At 40.4% G+C, this 15978-nt stretch overlaps 1 protein-coding gene across 21 annotated transcripts in view; it reads left to right on the top strand.

The window, feature by feature from the left end:
* LOC104597613 (Pentatricopeptide repeat (PPR) superfamily protein) overlaps positions 1 to 15978 on the top strand; it is a 42324-nt gene that overhangs the window by 22555 nt on the left and 3791 nt on the right. For 8 of the 21 annotated variants that reach the window (XM_088892021.1, XM_088892012.1, XM_088892006.1 and 5 more), the window contains one exon: positions 6619 to 8731. The gene's annotated coding sequence lies outside the window, so the exon portion shown is untranslated. Of the gene's footprint in view, positions 1 to 6618; positions 8732 to 9453; positions 9513 to 15978 lie in introns of all 21 variants that reach the window. The other 13 variants (XM_088892016.1, XM_088892009.1, XM_010259249.3 and 10 more) reach the window with 9 other exon arrangements.

Here is a 15978-nt window from a genome sequence, read left to right as displayed (position 1 = left end):
AAGCCCTCCCCTAATTAATGTAGGGCTGGTGCGCGTGGTGCAGTGGTGTTTCATTCCTTCGTGTGGTTGGCATTCAGGCGATGAGGTAAGGAGTTTTTTTTATGCATAATTTCTGTTATGGAACACATGAGAGGTGTGGTACAGATCGTATGATGGGTTTTCAGATTGCAGTATGCTAGGGTTTATGCTGGTTTGTATGTGATTCGAAGGGAAGTAGTGTTTACTTAATGGTGAAACTTCCGGTAGCTGTAGAGTAGGGTTTGTGGTGTTACAAGTACGGCTTTCAGCCTTTGTTATTGCTGAAATCAGTGTGCAGATTTCGGTGAAGTGTCTGTGTGCAGTGTGCAGATTTCGGTGAAGTGTCTGTGTGCAGCGTGCAGTGTGTAGTGCTCAGGATTCAGTGATAAGGGAATTCGGCAATGGTAGATAACAATGATAGTAAACCTAATGTGATGATATCTACTGACTACCTGAATGTCCAAATGACCTCCATTAAACTGAATGGAGAGAATTATGTCCCTTGGGCAAAGTTTGTAGAGGTCTTTCTGAAGGCGAAGAAGAAGGTAAAGCACATAAGAGAGGAGAAACCCCCCACTAGTTCTCAGGAGTACGAAGACTGGGAACAGGAAGATGCACTGATCATCACATGGTTGTGGAACAGTATGAAACCCAGAATCAGTGTGAACTTCATGTTTCTTGACACAACCAAAGAGGTGTGGGATCATGCTAAGAAATTGTATTCTGGTTAGGATAATACAACTAGGGTATATCAACTGTATCAAGAATACTTCAATCTACAACAGGGAAATCAGCGCCTTGAGGAGTACTATGCCAGTATGAGAAATATTCGTAATGAGTTAAATGTCTATCATCCTCTCACTTCTGATGTCAGGGTTCAACAACAACAGAGAGAGCAGTTTGATGTGACTCGGTTTCTGGTGGGGCTGAAGTCTGAGTATGAACCAGTACGAGCCCAGATACTAGGAGGATCTGCCTTTCCATCTTTAGAGGAGGTGTTTGCTCGTCCTCGGAGGACTTCCATTGGATCTATGGGAAACTCTAATATCTCAGATAAATCAGCATTTGCAATGTCGAGAGGACGAGGTGGCAGAAGTGGGGCTCGAGAAGCCCAGCCTGGCCGTGGTGGCAGTAGTGGTCCAGTGTATGGCCGGAGTGGTAGTGGGGATCTACACATATCCGTGGTGGTGGTCGTACTGGAGGCAGAGATTCAGGGGGAGCTCGTGGTAGAGGACATGGCTCGGGTCCACAGAGGTGTACTCATTGTGGTTTGGATGGACATACTATTAACTACTGCTATGACTTACATGGTCCACCCTCGACGTGGGCCAACCATGCCGTGACTAGTGACACCAGTTCCAGCTTTAGACAGGAGAACCGGTCAGCCGACCAGATGCCTTCTACCTCTTCAGATGGTCCAGGCAAGGAGATGGTGAGTGTTCCTCGTGATGAGTATGAAAGGTTTGTTCAATCCACGTCGCAGCAGAACACAACTACCTTTGCACACTCAGGTATCGCTTGTTTGGCATCCACACCCAACCCCTGGATTATTGACTTTGGAGCCTCCGATCACATGACGGGAACTCCAGGTGTGTTTTCATCTCTCACTCATTGCTCAACATCACAATCTGTTACCCTTGCTAATGGCTCCACATCATCTATTCGTGGTGTTGGTAATGTTGACCTAGACCCTGTGTCCTTATCCTCTGTTTTATATGTACTTAAGCTTCCATTTAATCTTATGTCTGTTAGTAAGCTGACCAAGTCCCTTAATTGCTTTGTTACATTTTACCCCTTTATGTGTGTTTTTCAGGATCTCAAGACGGGGATGAAGATTGGTGGAGGGCATGAAGCCAGTGGATTGTATTATCTTGATGGTGGTGGAAGAACGTCAACAGCCCTTCAATCATCTATTTCTCCTCTCCAGTGGCATTGTAGATTTGGTCATCCTTCGCTGAAAGTGCTTAAGTCCTTGGTCCCTTCATTGAGTCAACTTTCTGTTCTAGATTGTGAGTCGTGTCAATTTGGGAAACACCATCGTGTTCCCTTTAGTTCTAGGTTTGATAACCGTGTGTCGAGTCCTTTTTCTTTAATTTATTCAGATGTTTGGGGTCCTTATAAAGTGATGTCATATAATGGACACAGATATTTTGTTATTTTTGTTGATGACTTTTCAAGAATGACGTGGCTCTATTTAATGAAAGAAAGAAGTGAATTATTTGCCATCTTCCAAAAATTTTATGCTGAGATCCGCAATCAATTTGGCGTTCACATCAAAATTTTCCGTTCTGATAATGGTCGTGAATACTTGTCTTCATCTTTCCAAGAATACTTGGACCAACATGGCATTATACACCAAACTTCATGTACCTACATCCCACAACAAAATGGAGTTGCTGAGAGAAAGAACCGACATCTTGTAGAAACGGCACGCTCACTCATGCACCACATGAATGTTCCTAAACCCTTTTGGAGTGATGCAATGCTCACCTCTTTCTTAATTAATCGAGTGCCCACGTCTATTCTTGATGATCGTTCTCCTTTTAGTGTCTTGTTCCCCAACATGTCTCCGTTTCCGCTTCCTCTTCGGGTATTTGGGTGTATCTGCTTCGTCCATAATCTGGGTCCCGGGACTGACAAGTTAGATGCACGATCCCTTAAGTGTATCTTCCTTGGCTATTCTTGGACTCAGAAAGGGTACAAGTGTTACCATCCCAGTTCTTGTCGTTCTTTGGTATGTGTTGATGTTACTTTCTTCGAATCTACTCCGTTCTTCGTGGGGTCCGGTGATGCTGCTTCCTCCACATCACCTCCTCCTCTTCCCCTTCCTGTGGCTGATCCTCCTCCTCTGGTTCCAGTCGTGCCTACGTCGTTGCCTCCGGTGTCACCGTCCGTTGACCGTCCACCTATCCGTCACATGTATACACATCGCCCACGTGTACCAGATCCGCCTCGTCCGGCTTCATCACCGTCGACAGATCCGGCCCCAGATCTGACACCAGCCTCCGACTTTGATTTTCCTATTGCCTTACGGAAAGGTAAACACACCTGCACCCTTCACCATATTTCCAATTTTGTTTCCCTTACTCACCTCTCCGCCTCCCATCGCCAGTTCATCTCTTTGTTATCCTCAGTGGTTGTTCCTAAGGATGTCCAAGAAGCCCTTACCTCTCTAGAGTGGTGTCGTGCTATGGAAGAAGAGCTCTCTGCCCTCTATCATAATCACACTTGGGACCTCACCGCTCTTCCTCCTGGGAAGCAGGCTGTCGGTTGTAAGTGGGTGTATACCGTTAAGTACTTGCCAGATGGTCGTGTTGAGCGCCTGAAGGCGCGGTTGGTTGCAAAAGGGTACTCCCAAACCTATGGCATTGACTACACAGAGACATTCTCCCCAGTTGCTAAGATAGGGTCAGTTCATGTTGCCATCTCCCTTGCAGCTATGTATGATTGGCCTCTACATCAACTAGATATCAAAAATGCCTTTTTGCATGGTGATTTTCTTGAGGAGGTCTACATGGAGCAACCACCAGGGTTTGTTGCTCAGGGGGAGGATGGTAAGGTATGCAGACTTAAGAAGGCTATATATGGACTTAAACAGTCCCTTCGAGCATGGTTTGGTAGGTTTAGTGAGGTGGTCAAGAAGTTTGGTATGAAATAGTGCCAAGTTGATCACTTTGTCTTCAATCATGACTCTCTGGCAAGCAAAATACTACTGGTGGTGTATGTAGGTGATATCGTTGTGACTGGAAATGATAAAATGGTCCTTGACAGATTGAAGGCATTCTTCCAGGAACACTTTCAGACAAAGGACCTTGGCAAATTGAAATACTTTTTGGGGATAGAGGTAGCAAGATCTAAGCATGGCATTAATTTGTGTCAAAGGAAATATGTGCTTGATTTACTGGAAGAAACAAGTTTGTTGGGTACTAAACCGACTGAGACACCTATGGAAACAAATACGAGGCTGAGCAGTGATATAGGTGAAGTATTTGAAGACCCTGGCAGATACCGACGTCTTGTAGGCAAACTAAACTACCTAACCATTACTCGGCCATATATTTCATTTGTGGTTAGTGTGGTGAGTCAGTTCATGCAGAAACCTTTGGTCCCACATGGGAATGCAGTGCTAAGGATTGTGAGGTACTTGAAAGGAGCTCTTGGCCGTGGTTTGTTGTACAAAAGTGGCAGAAAACTGGAAGTAGAAGGATACACCGATGCTGATTGGGCAGGTTCTATGTCTGATAGACGGTCTACCACAGGCTATTGCACCTTTCTGGGGGGTAACTTGGTAACGTGGAAAAGTAAGAAGCAAACAGTTGTGGCAAGAAGCAGTGCAGAAGCAGAATATAGGGCCATGGCACATACTGCTTGTGAATTAGTGTGGCTAAGGAACATTCTACAAGAGATAGGATATGACATTAGTACTTCAATGAAGCTCTATTGTGACAATCAGGTAGCGGTTCATATCTCTTCCAATCCGGTGTTTCATGAAAGAACCAAGCACATCGAAGTTGACTGTCATTTTGTGAGAGAGAAGGTGCTGAATGGAGTGATAGAGACTGCATATGTTAATACAGGAAATCAGTGGGCAGACTTGTTTACAAAAGGTTTGAGTCGGGGGAGAGTGGACTACATATGTAACAAGCTGGGATTATATGATATATACTCACCAACTTGAGGGGGAGTGTTAGTGAAGGGGTATTTCGGTCTTTGTACCTGTTGAGAATGCTGATGTGTACTATTATGTTAGTTCGAGTGCCTCTTACTTAAATAAGGGCACTTGTGTCTTTTCCAATTACATTAATAATATAATAACAGGTCTGGCCGAAACTAGGGTTGACTTTTCCTAATTTCGAACTAGACCTTTTCTCTTCTCCTTCCTCTTTCTTCCTTCTTCTTTCTTCTCTTCCTTCTTGCCTAACAAACAAAACAAACTTCTAGGGCAGGCCGAACTTCAACATACATCAATTTGATTGGAGCTAAGGGCATACATTGTCTAACAACAAGAGAAGTATTAGTAGTAGAATTCGAAATTAAAATTTGGTATTAAGTATTTAATATTTTTCATTCCCTTTATCAATTTCTAAGTTCAAGCAATAAGGTTTCCTCCATTTGAATGCACTCAAACAAAAAGAGTTGTATTTTTCCTTGTCATATTTGGAGTCATTCCTTAATTTGGAATGGGCTTTCAATTTTGGGTTCGTATTTCCATATATAGAGGAACCACCCATAGGTTGTTTGGTACAATTGCTCTTTCTACCTGAAACATTTTAGGTTGATTTGTGGAAATCAACATACAACTGTTATTTGAAGCTATTTGTAGTTGAAACAGGCATATACCTTAAAAGTTGAAGAATGGGAGGTTGTTTGTAGAAAGTAGAAGTGTCAAATTGATGTTTCTAGCTCCAAGGGGCATGAAATATAGGTTGTGTTTGGTCAAAGACACTTCCAAATAAAATAAAAAGAAAATCTATGAAAATGAAGAAGATTATAGTCTCAACAGCATGTGACAGATATTCTCCCTATTCAATAATCTTTTTTCTCAATGGGTATCCCCATCTACTCCCTCTTTAATGTCCACTTTCACTAGCATCTCTACAGTGAACAGCCAAATCATGACTTGGATGTGGCTCCAACAATCCTGTATTAATAGTGAAATCACCAACAGAACCTGCAAATATAAAATCATATTCAACAGACTTCTTTTGAATACACAAGGCCCTCGATAGTTGAGAGCCATTAGCATCATCCACACATTCCAGTGCTTTCATTGCCTCAGCCAATTTGTTAGATTCAAATTGTGGGATAACACTGTCATCATTTGCATCATCGTGTATTTGTCACATGTCTTTCCTTTCATTTACTTATTCAGTTATTCTTGTAAAGGTAGTTTGGGTATTTAGGTATCTAGCTTTCACTTATGTCACTAAAACTACCAATGACCAAAATCTTTCCCCTTTGAATCTAAAATTTTGGAATTTGTATTAGACAAAATATACCCCTGTAAATTTATTTAATTCTCTTGAGTGGTATTTTAAATAGTGATAATTTTGTAATTTTACATTTTATAAATTGATTATTTTTCCTAAAAAAACTTATTCTTTTGAAGTATTTTATGACCTTTTTTTAACCTTCCATATATATGATGTTACTCTGAATGTGTTATGGGATTGTTGTAAATTTTCAGGGTATTATAGTCAATCAAATATTTGCAAAAATGCACTCATCGCTGCTTGATAAACCCTCTCAATTCGTTGTTTGAAAAAAAAAAAAAACTAACTCTTCATTCAACAATCCAAACTTGCAAGATTTCTGAGCTGACTGAAGTTTGAGTTTGATTGAAATTTGAGTATGGATAGTAGAATTTATATCAATTTTCAAATTTTTATTTTTTTACATCCTTTTCAACCTGCAAAAAGAACAAGAATTTACTCCCATTGTTTCTCACATATTTGTTATCTGCAAGAAGAATAGCATTCAAGTTGAGATAAGAAAATAGATAATTCATTGTTTTGAATGTTTCTTAACTTTTCTTTTGATGAAACCTTTTGCCCAAACTCTAACTTCTCTTTTGACAATACCTTTTGCCCAAATTTGCAGATGCAGGTGCCAAATCATTGTTGCTCAAGTTTGGAAGGTCAGTTGTTTTTAGTGGGTCTCATAATTGATATTCTTCTATTGCTTTCAGGTATGTTTCTTCATCTTTCCAATCCAAATATAGTCGTTTATGGTTGCTTTCTTTTACTGCTGAATTTTTTCACTTAGATTATCAAAGAGAAAACACTTTCCATTTTATATAAAGTAAGACCTCAAAGGTGCTTCTTATATAAAACAAGGTTAATGTCACCTAACTTGTAATGGTTCCTGCATAAATGTTTATCAACAAACTCAAAACTTCTTGCAGCCATCAATCTTCAGGTGATAAAATTCACTCTGATAAATCAAGGGATGAGCAATGATGGGCCAGACTGGTCTGATTCCTGCCTGGCTGAAGGTAAGGTTGCACCTTAGGTTAAAAACTTAAAATTATAGGCTTGAAGTCGTTGAGACCATAAAGTCAGAATCTTATTAAAAACCCATCAGACAAGACCACTTACTACAGGAAATAGAGTAACTCTTTGAGTACCCTACCTTGTTCAAGGAATGTGCATTCTCTAAAGCAATCAATAAGGGTTGCAACCTCACACCTGTGTGTGCATATGCACTCTTCAAATTTAATGGACTTGAAGATCTACCAAATTGTTGATGAGAGGCTGCTATGAGGTTACTTGCGCCACAGAAGAACGTTAGCTTCAGATAGTCAGGGCTAACATGCTAAAGGTTAGACTGTTGTATCAACTTAGCAGCAACAGGCTAACATTGGGTAATGGGCCTTGTTAACATTGAGTAATTTTTTCAAGTTAATGCAGCTGATGAGCTACAATTCCAGTTGGTTGACCCAAAACCTGACCTTCCCTGCCAACAATCAAATGCACAATATCTTGCAGTTGGGGGATCTTCTACTGAAGGAAAGAAGGAATGCTTAACATTGTTCCTGGATCCCAACCATGAAATGTAGATGCACTAACAATTGCCTGAATTGTTTGACTATCCATAGCATCCAGTGTTTTGATCTGATTATCTGGAGTTCTGGACTCGATGAGAACTGCAGAGGTGGGCTGACATCAGAGCAGCCAGGTGCAGTGAATTGAAATGGTTGAAAGATTGACAATTTGGGCTGAAATTTTTAAATGACCCATTCCCCAAAAAGGATTTTGGCCAGGCTTCTGAACAAAAACTTCCTTTAGGATCCATTTTCAGATCCCATTGCAAATATCCCCGAAATCCAGTGGCTTACCTATGAAGGAAAACAAAACAGCAACACTTAATTAGAATTCCTATTTCTCAACAACAAAATCATTTCAAGTCAGCAGAAAACAATACCACCCACTACACGATATTTCATCCTAAAATCTAAATAAGACCCATATGACTTCATTTTCATAGGAAGGAAAAGAGAATTATTGAATTCAATTATTCAAGCTCAAAATTATAGTGTTTGTGGTACCCACTTCTTAGTAGGAGTTTCAATGATTGGGAAGTTGAATCTTTTGTGAAGTTAATGCAACTGCTTTACAGTTCTTGTGTGAGTAGAAATCATATTGGTTGGAGAGAATAGCTATAGGAAATGTCTAGAAAGTTCTTGGTCATATCATTGATGTCAATTTCCTGCCTAATAAGTTGGCAAATTCTGAGGCTTTTAGCATTTGATGAGAAGTGGGAAGTAGAAGTGCTTGATTAGTAATTACTTGTATCATATGGTAAAGTTGAAAGGGTGTGGGTTTGGGAAAAGTCAAGGACATTCTCTATTAAATCCTTATACAACAAGATGCATGGGCCAGTGGAGAGAACAATCTCCTCGTTTAAAAATTTGGTACTCATTATGATGCTTTGAATGCTAAGTTATTTTGGGTGGACAATTGTCTTGGATAAGTGCATATTATCCTCATTTAAAAAGGTATGGTCATTGCCTCGTTGCTATGCTGATTGAATGCTCTATCATATAAACATAGAAGCAGTAAACCACATTCTTCTACATTGTCAATATGGACCTACTTTCTGAGGATATTTGAGGTGCAAACGTACTTGTGTGCTTTTCAGGATCAATTGAAGACTTCTTTAAGGTTGGAAGTTGCAGGGGCAGAGCAAAAGGGCCAGGATAATTTGGAGAATGGTACCATTAACTGTTTTTTTAAGCTATATGGAGTAAAAGTCAAATTAGAAATCATTAATCTACAAGCATAGCATTATAATGGCAAGACTTCTATATTGACCACTAAATAAATTTCAAGTTTCTTTTGAAGTTTTCTCATTTTTATCTGGTTGATTCAAGAAATTTGTTAATTAAAACATGACAATGATCTCATCTTTTCTTTCTTGCCTCTACATGATTTACATGACTTGTGTGAAAGCCAATGCCAACTAATCATAAAATGACCAAGGGATACAAAAAAAAAAAGAATGGATGGTTCTGATGATAATTCAAAGAAGCAAATAAAGACAGCTTGTGGTGGGAATAACCAGAGAAAACAAAAAACAGATTGATGAAATAATAACCATAGGGAAGGGGAGAGCTGAATATGTACTAACAGGCTTGGAAAAGGTCCATTGTACACCTTTAAAAGAGCTAAAACCTTCTCTACATATAGAAGGGATCTCTACCACAACGGGACAAGTGCAGTGCATGAACAATGATTGTCAGATTGTGGATGTAGCATGTTGAGTGTAGAAGCTGGCCATGTAGGTTTTCTAATACGTATAAGAAAATTTTCAACCGAATAATTCTAGGCCAACTCTTTTCATGAATTGAATCTAAGTATGTTTCTCTTTTTTGTGCTTTTTTTAGTTTGCTCTATATATTAGATATAACTAACATTAGTGTTAACTGTATTGCAGAGGCTACCATCAGCTCCTACAATTAAATCCACCCTTGTTATTGCAGCTTGTGTGTGCAAGTATTCTCACCACAATAGTTGCATTGATTCAATAGATCATAAAATTCTATTGTGGATTTGTTAGAGCTCTGTGGAGCAAGATGTTGGGCATTTTTGGAAGCAAAGCCATTACTTCAACTCTTAGTAGACATTACGTAACCATGCAAGAAGGATATAATCATGAGAACTAAGAATATCACCAACAACCATGCCCCTAAGGACCCATTAGTGGGTTTTCATTAAGAAGTTAACCCCCTAATTGTTTCCTGCTGGATATGCTTCAAAGTTAAATTGTAAACTTATTCATGTTTAGATGAGATTATGACCATACTCAACTTCCTCTATCTTTCTTTTGCTATAGCACTAACTTTAAACCTGTTAGTTATTCAATCAGACCTGATTTACTTCCTGAAATAAAAAGGAAAATAGTGAGGAAGAAGGGAGAAAGAAGAAGGAGAAGAAGAGAGGAGAGAAATAGAGGAGAAGATGAAGAGATGGTTCGACTGTCCTTAGAAGAGAAAAATCAGTCTCCCAGCCGACCAAAACAATATGTATGTATATATTATAGATTTCTAATTTGAAGTACAATGACCATTGCGCCCTTCTTTATGTATGGAATACTATTCAATCTCAAACGTAATAGACAAAACAACCTAAAGTAAAATACTATGAAATGACTCAATTACCCCTGGACCGTTGGCTCTAACATTCCCCCTCAAGCTGGAGAGTATATATCATATAATCCTAGCTTGTTACATATATGGTCCACCTTTCCCTGATTCAAACTTTTTGTAAACAAATCAGCCCACTGACTCCTTATGTTGATATGTACTGTATTTACACTCCACTAAGCACTTTTTCTCTTACAAAATGATAGTCGACTTATATGTGTTTTGTTCTCTCGTGATAGACTGGATTAGATGCAATGTGAACAACAACTTGATTGTCACAGTACAACTTCATAGGATTGGAAGTTGGTAGCAAGTTGTTCCTCCTACGAGGTAAGGGTATTGACTAGTTGGGTCCCCCCTCCTCTTGGTTCTTTGAAGCTGAATTTTGATGGGAGTAGCCAGGGTAACCCAGGTCCCTCTGGGATGGGAGGTGTACTGAGGAATGAGGCTGGAGAGTAGACCTGTTCATGGTCCGGGCCGGGCTCGGGCTGGGCTTTTACTCTTCATAAACATGATTTTGTTGGGCTCGAGCCTGAGCCCAGCCCGACCAACGGGCCTATAACATGGGCCTAAGCCCGGCCCTAATAAAAAGCCTGAAGCCCGGGCCCGAGCCCAAAGCCCGACCTAAGAGAAGAAAGAACTCACCGCCGGTGACTGTGTTCGCCAGTGCTGAGTTCGCGTCTGTGTGTGTGTGAGAGAGAGAGGATTCACCAGCCGGTGCTCAGTTCGCGATGAGATGCGATTTTTACAATGAAAAGAGGAGTCAGTTCGCATCTGAGAGAGAGAGAGAGAGAGAGAGAGAGGACTAACTGCTGCCGCCGCCGGTGCTTGTCTTCGCCGCCTCGCCGGTGTAGATTTGAAAGAGAAGAAGTGAGAAGTGGAACGAGAGAGAGAAAGAGAGAGAGAGAGAGAAGACTCACCGCCGGTCTGTCGGAGTTGTTGTGCTGGTGAATTTTCGCCGGTTTTGCGGCTGCTTGAGAGTGAGGATGTGAAGAGGAGAGGTTCGGCACTGGGCAAGTGGGCAGTTCGGCTAACAACAACAGGAAATGTGGAAAGAGATGAATGAGAAGGGTTAGGATATTAGGGTTTTTTTTAGTCTATAGGTCGGGCCGGGCTATTTTGGCAAATCGCGAGCCTGGCTCGAATTTATTGCGGGTCGGGCTTTTTGGCCCGCGGGCTCATTTGCGTGTTCAAGCCTGTCCGGGGGCCGGGCCGGCCCGTCGGGCCACCTGGCCCATGAACAGGTCTACTGGAGAGGTTGTCTTAAAAGATAGTGGTGGACTGGTTAAATAATCTGGAGGATGTCACTTGGGGCTACAAAAATGAGCTAAAGAAATTCAAATGGCTGACAAGAAATTTGTCTATAATAGTACAATAGGTTGGGAGATCAGCTTATGCTCTTGCCGATGTCTTGGCAAAACAAGGGATAAATAGGGAAACATTGTTCTGGGCACAACTGTAACTCTTGTTTTAATTTCAACATTCATGTATTCTCTGTTGTAGTTTGTGTATTTGCTATTCGGAGAGGCTGTTCCTCGCGCCTCTAAGGGGATTTTCTTGTATCTATTCATTATTTTTATGGAAATGATGTTATTTATCAAAAAAAGAAACTTCATAGGATTGTTGAGTGTATATCCAATCTCATGGAGACGGTTCTTCAACCCCACTAACTCACAAATTGTGTGTGCGATGGCTCTATATTCAGCTTCATCATTGCTTCTTGCTACCACTATTTGTTTCTTGTTCTTCCACATTACCAGATTTCCTCCAAGAAAAGTACAGTACCCTGTAGTAGACCTTTTATCAGACAATGAGCCAGCCAATCTACATATGTATATCCCTCTATTTCAAGACTTCCTCCTAATGTGTATAATAATCCACGATCTGGAGCCCCTTTCAAATGCAATACAATCCTCAAAACTACATTCCAATGGGGAACCCGAGGCTTTTGCATAAACTTGTTGACTACACTCACTACAAAGGAAATGTCTAGCCGGGTAATAGTCAAATCATTCAACTTACCTAGTTAACTCCTATACCTCCCAGGATCATCAAATTCTTCACCTGCATCAGTGCTTAATTTGGTGTTGGGTTCCATAGGTGTTTCGGCTAGTTTAGTCCCCAACAATCCTGCCTCTTCTAACAAGTCAAGCACATACTTCCTTTGACAAAAATTTATGCCATGCTTCGACCTTGCAACTTCTATGCCAAGGAAGTATTTTAATTTGTCAAGATCTTTTGTCTGAAAGTGATCATGCGAAAATGCCTTCAATTTATCAATACCAACTTATCCCTACTTGTAATGAAAATGTCATCTACTTAAACCACCAGTACAACCTTTCTAGCTTTAGAATCATAGCTGAACACCGAATGATGAATTTGACATTGCTTCATACCAAAGTCTGTAACTACCTCTTTGAATCTACCAAACCAAGCACGTGGAGATTGTTTCAATCCGTAAATTGCCTTCTTAAGTCTACACACCTTACCATCCTCCCCTTGAGCCAAAAACCCTAGTGGTTGCTCCATATACGCCTCTTCACTAAGATCACCATGCACAAATGCAGTTTTAATGTCAAGATAAAATAGGGGTCGATCATACATAGATGCTAAAGATATCAACACATAAACTAAGCCAATCTTGGCAACCAGAGAAAATGTCTTTGTATAACCCACACCATACAACTGAGAGTACCCTTTGGCCACCAACTTAGCCTTTAGGCACTCTATGCTTCCATTTGGTAAGTATTTAATGGTATACACCCACTTATAACCTACAACATGCTTACCAAGAGAAAGAGTGGTGAGCTCCCACGTGTGATTATGATAAAGGGCCGAGAGTTCCTCTTCCATTGCTTTGCACCACTCCAGGGAGGTAATAGCTTCTTGGACATTCTTAGGAATAGAAACAGTAGACAAAAGGGAAACAAACTGACGAGAGACAGAAACTTAGTTAGAAATAGGATGCAAAGTACAACCCCGTTTACCTTTACGCAAGGCAATGGGATGATCAAGGTCAGACAGAGAAGGCACCACATGGTTAGGAACAACTGTTGGATCTGTCGACAGAGAAGAAATTGGAGGAGCCGGGTATCTTTCAATGCGTATACACATGCCTGATAGGTGGTCGTTCAGTAGGAACCTATAGTGGAGGAGATGAAGACTTGGGAACAACGAGAATAAGAGGAGTGGGGTCGTCAACAGGAATTGGAAGTGGAAGCACAGGAGATGAAGAAGGAATATCAGGGCACACAAAGGAATGTTGAGAAGATGGATTATAACACTTATAGCCGTTTTGTGTCTGAGAGTAGCCAAGAAAGATACACTTGATAGAGCGTGCATCTAACTTGTCCATCCCCGAGCGTAGATTATGAACAAAGCATACGCACCCAAAAAAACCTAGGAATAAGAGGAAAGGGAGACAACGTAGGAAACAAGACAGAAAAGGGAGACTGGCCTCCAAGGATAGACAATGGCATCCTGTTAATGAGAAAACAAGTTGTAAGAACAACATCACTCCAAAAATGTTTAGGAACACTCATATGATGCAAAAGGGGCCGGGCTGTCTCAAGCAGATGACGGTTCTTGCGTTCAACCACCCTATTTTGTTGAGGTGTATAGGTGCAAGAAGTTTGATGGGTGATCCTGTGTTGTTCTAAGTATTCTTAAAACAGGGTATAGAAGTATTCTTTCCCATTGTCAGAACAAAGAATTTTAATGTGAACACCAAACTAAGTGTGAATTTCAACATAAAATTTTTGAAAAATGGAGAACAATTCACTCTTTTCTTTCATAAGATAAAGCCATGTCATCTTTGAATAATCATCAACAAAAATTAGAAAGTACTTATAACCATTGTATGACACAACTCTATTTGGATCCCAAATATTTGAATGGACTAAAGAAAAGGACTCAAACTATGACTATCAACTTTAGAACTAAAGGAAACCCGATGATGTTTCTCATACTGACATGACTCACATTCCAATGAAGAAAGACGATGTAATGATGGAACAAGTAACCGAAGTGTCTTTAAAGAAGGATGACCAAGTTTGCAGTGCCATTGAAGAGGTGTAAGAGAAGATTAGAGAGCTATTGTTGAACCACCACTATCAAGATTGTACAATCCACTAGCTTCATGCCTTCCACCAATCTTCATCCCCGTCTTGAGATCTTGAAAAACACAAGTCAGGAAAGAAGGTTACAAAGCAATTTAGAGATTTGATCAATTTGCTAATAGACATAAAGTTGAAAAGGAATTTGGGTACATACAAAACTGAAGATAAAGATAACGATGCAATGTCTAGATTGCGAACACCACAAATGGGTGAGGTAGAACCATTAGCTAAAGTGACTGTTTATGTGTCAATAAGGTTATTGATGCCGAATCGGAAGCTGGTGCAATGCAGCTACTACAGGAGAATGAAAGTGTTGATAAAGCTATTGGTAAGGTGCTATCCAAAAATTAGTTGATAGGGAGGTCACAATTGGGAAAAGCTTGGATTTATGTTTTTGGGGCAGTGAGGAATTTGCTAGGAGGGCTTATGAAGAATTTGAAAGAAAAAAAGAGGAAGAGAAATTGAAGACCAAAGTGCATTTGAAAGGGAGCAAGGTCTAGGATGAGGAATTCACAAATCAAGAGGATGAGTTTATAGATGAAGACTAGTGTTGGAAACTAGATAGGTTCTGCCTTTGTCTAGAGTTGGGCGGTGGTTTTTGCTTTAATGGGGTCTTGTATGGGGTTTCTTTTTTATGGAGTCTGTTTAGGTTTTATTTTGCTTGTGAGGTGTAGTATTCTTAGGCCTGTTTGGCTTTCCCGTGGATGCTTCTTGCTCTAGGTGATGTCTTATCACCTCGTTTTTCTCTTTACCAAATTTTCTTTTCATTCTTCAATATATATGTATGTTTTCAAGATGGAGAGAGGGAGGGAAACAAACCTAGAGTCTCAATTATATGATTGGAAGCTCTAGAGTCAATAATCTAAGGTGAGGGTTTGAAAGTCAAGCAAGCCATACTTGAGTAGGCAAGAATAGTTGTATTCTGTTGGGAAGTTAGACAAGCCTTACCTGAAGGAACCTTTCATACTCATCACGTGAAATACTCATCATCTCCTTCCCAGAGGCACTAGTAGATGTAGAAGGTGATTGATTAGTTTGTTGGGTATCAACCGCATCACCACTTCTTGTTGTTGCATGATTGGCCCATGTAGAAGGATGTCCATGTAAATCATAACAAAAATTAACAGTGTGTCCTTCCATCCCACAATGTGCACTTTTTAGGCCCATAACCGCGACCTCCCCCTGAGTCTTGACTTCAACTATGTCCACCACCATGATGCAACATAGGTCCACCATGGCCTACCTGAACTCCATGACCTCCTCTATTTCCACAACCTCCCCCTCTCATCACTGCAAAGATTGATCTATCTGAGATTGTGGGACTCTCTAAAGACCCAATGTTAATCCTACGAAGTCGTGCAAACAGATCCTCAAGAGAAGGAAGAGCAAAGCCTCCAAGAATTTGAGCCCTAACTGGTTCACACTCAGCCTTCATTTTAACATCTGATGTCAAGGGATGATAGAGATTCAGTTCATTCCGAAGGTTCTTCATACTAGCATAGTACTCCTCAAGTGTTTGATTTCCTTGTAGATTAAAGTATTCTTGATAGAGCTGATATACCCTTGTAGTATTATCTTGTCCAGAATAGAGCTTCTTGGCATGATCCCATATTTCCTTAGTTGTATCAAGAAACATATAATTCACACTGATTTTGGGTTCCATACTATTCCACAACCATGTCATAATTTGTGCATCTT

This window comes from Nelumbo nucifera, chromosome 7, assembly GCF_055504915.1.
Source record: "Nelumbo nucifera cultivar China Antique chromosome 7, China Antique-T2T, whole genome shotgun sequence".
Classification (NCBI taxonomy): domain Eukaryota; kingdom Viridiplantae; phylum Streptophyta; class Magnoliopsida; order Proteales; family Nelumbonaceae; genus Nelumbo; species Nelumbo nucifera.
This window is presented reverse-complemented; position numbering and strand designations above follow the sequence as displayed.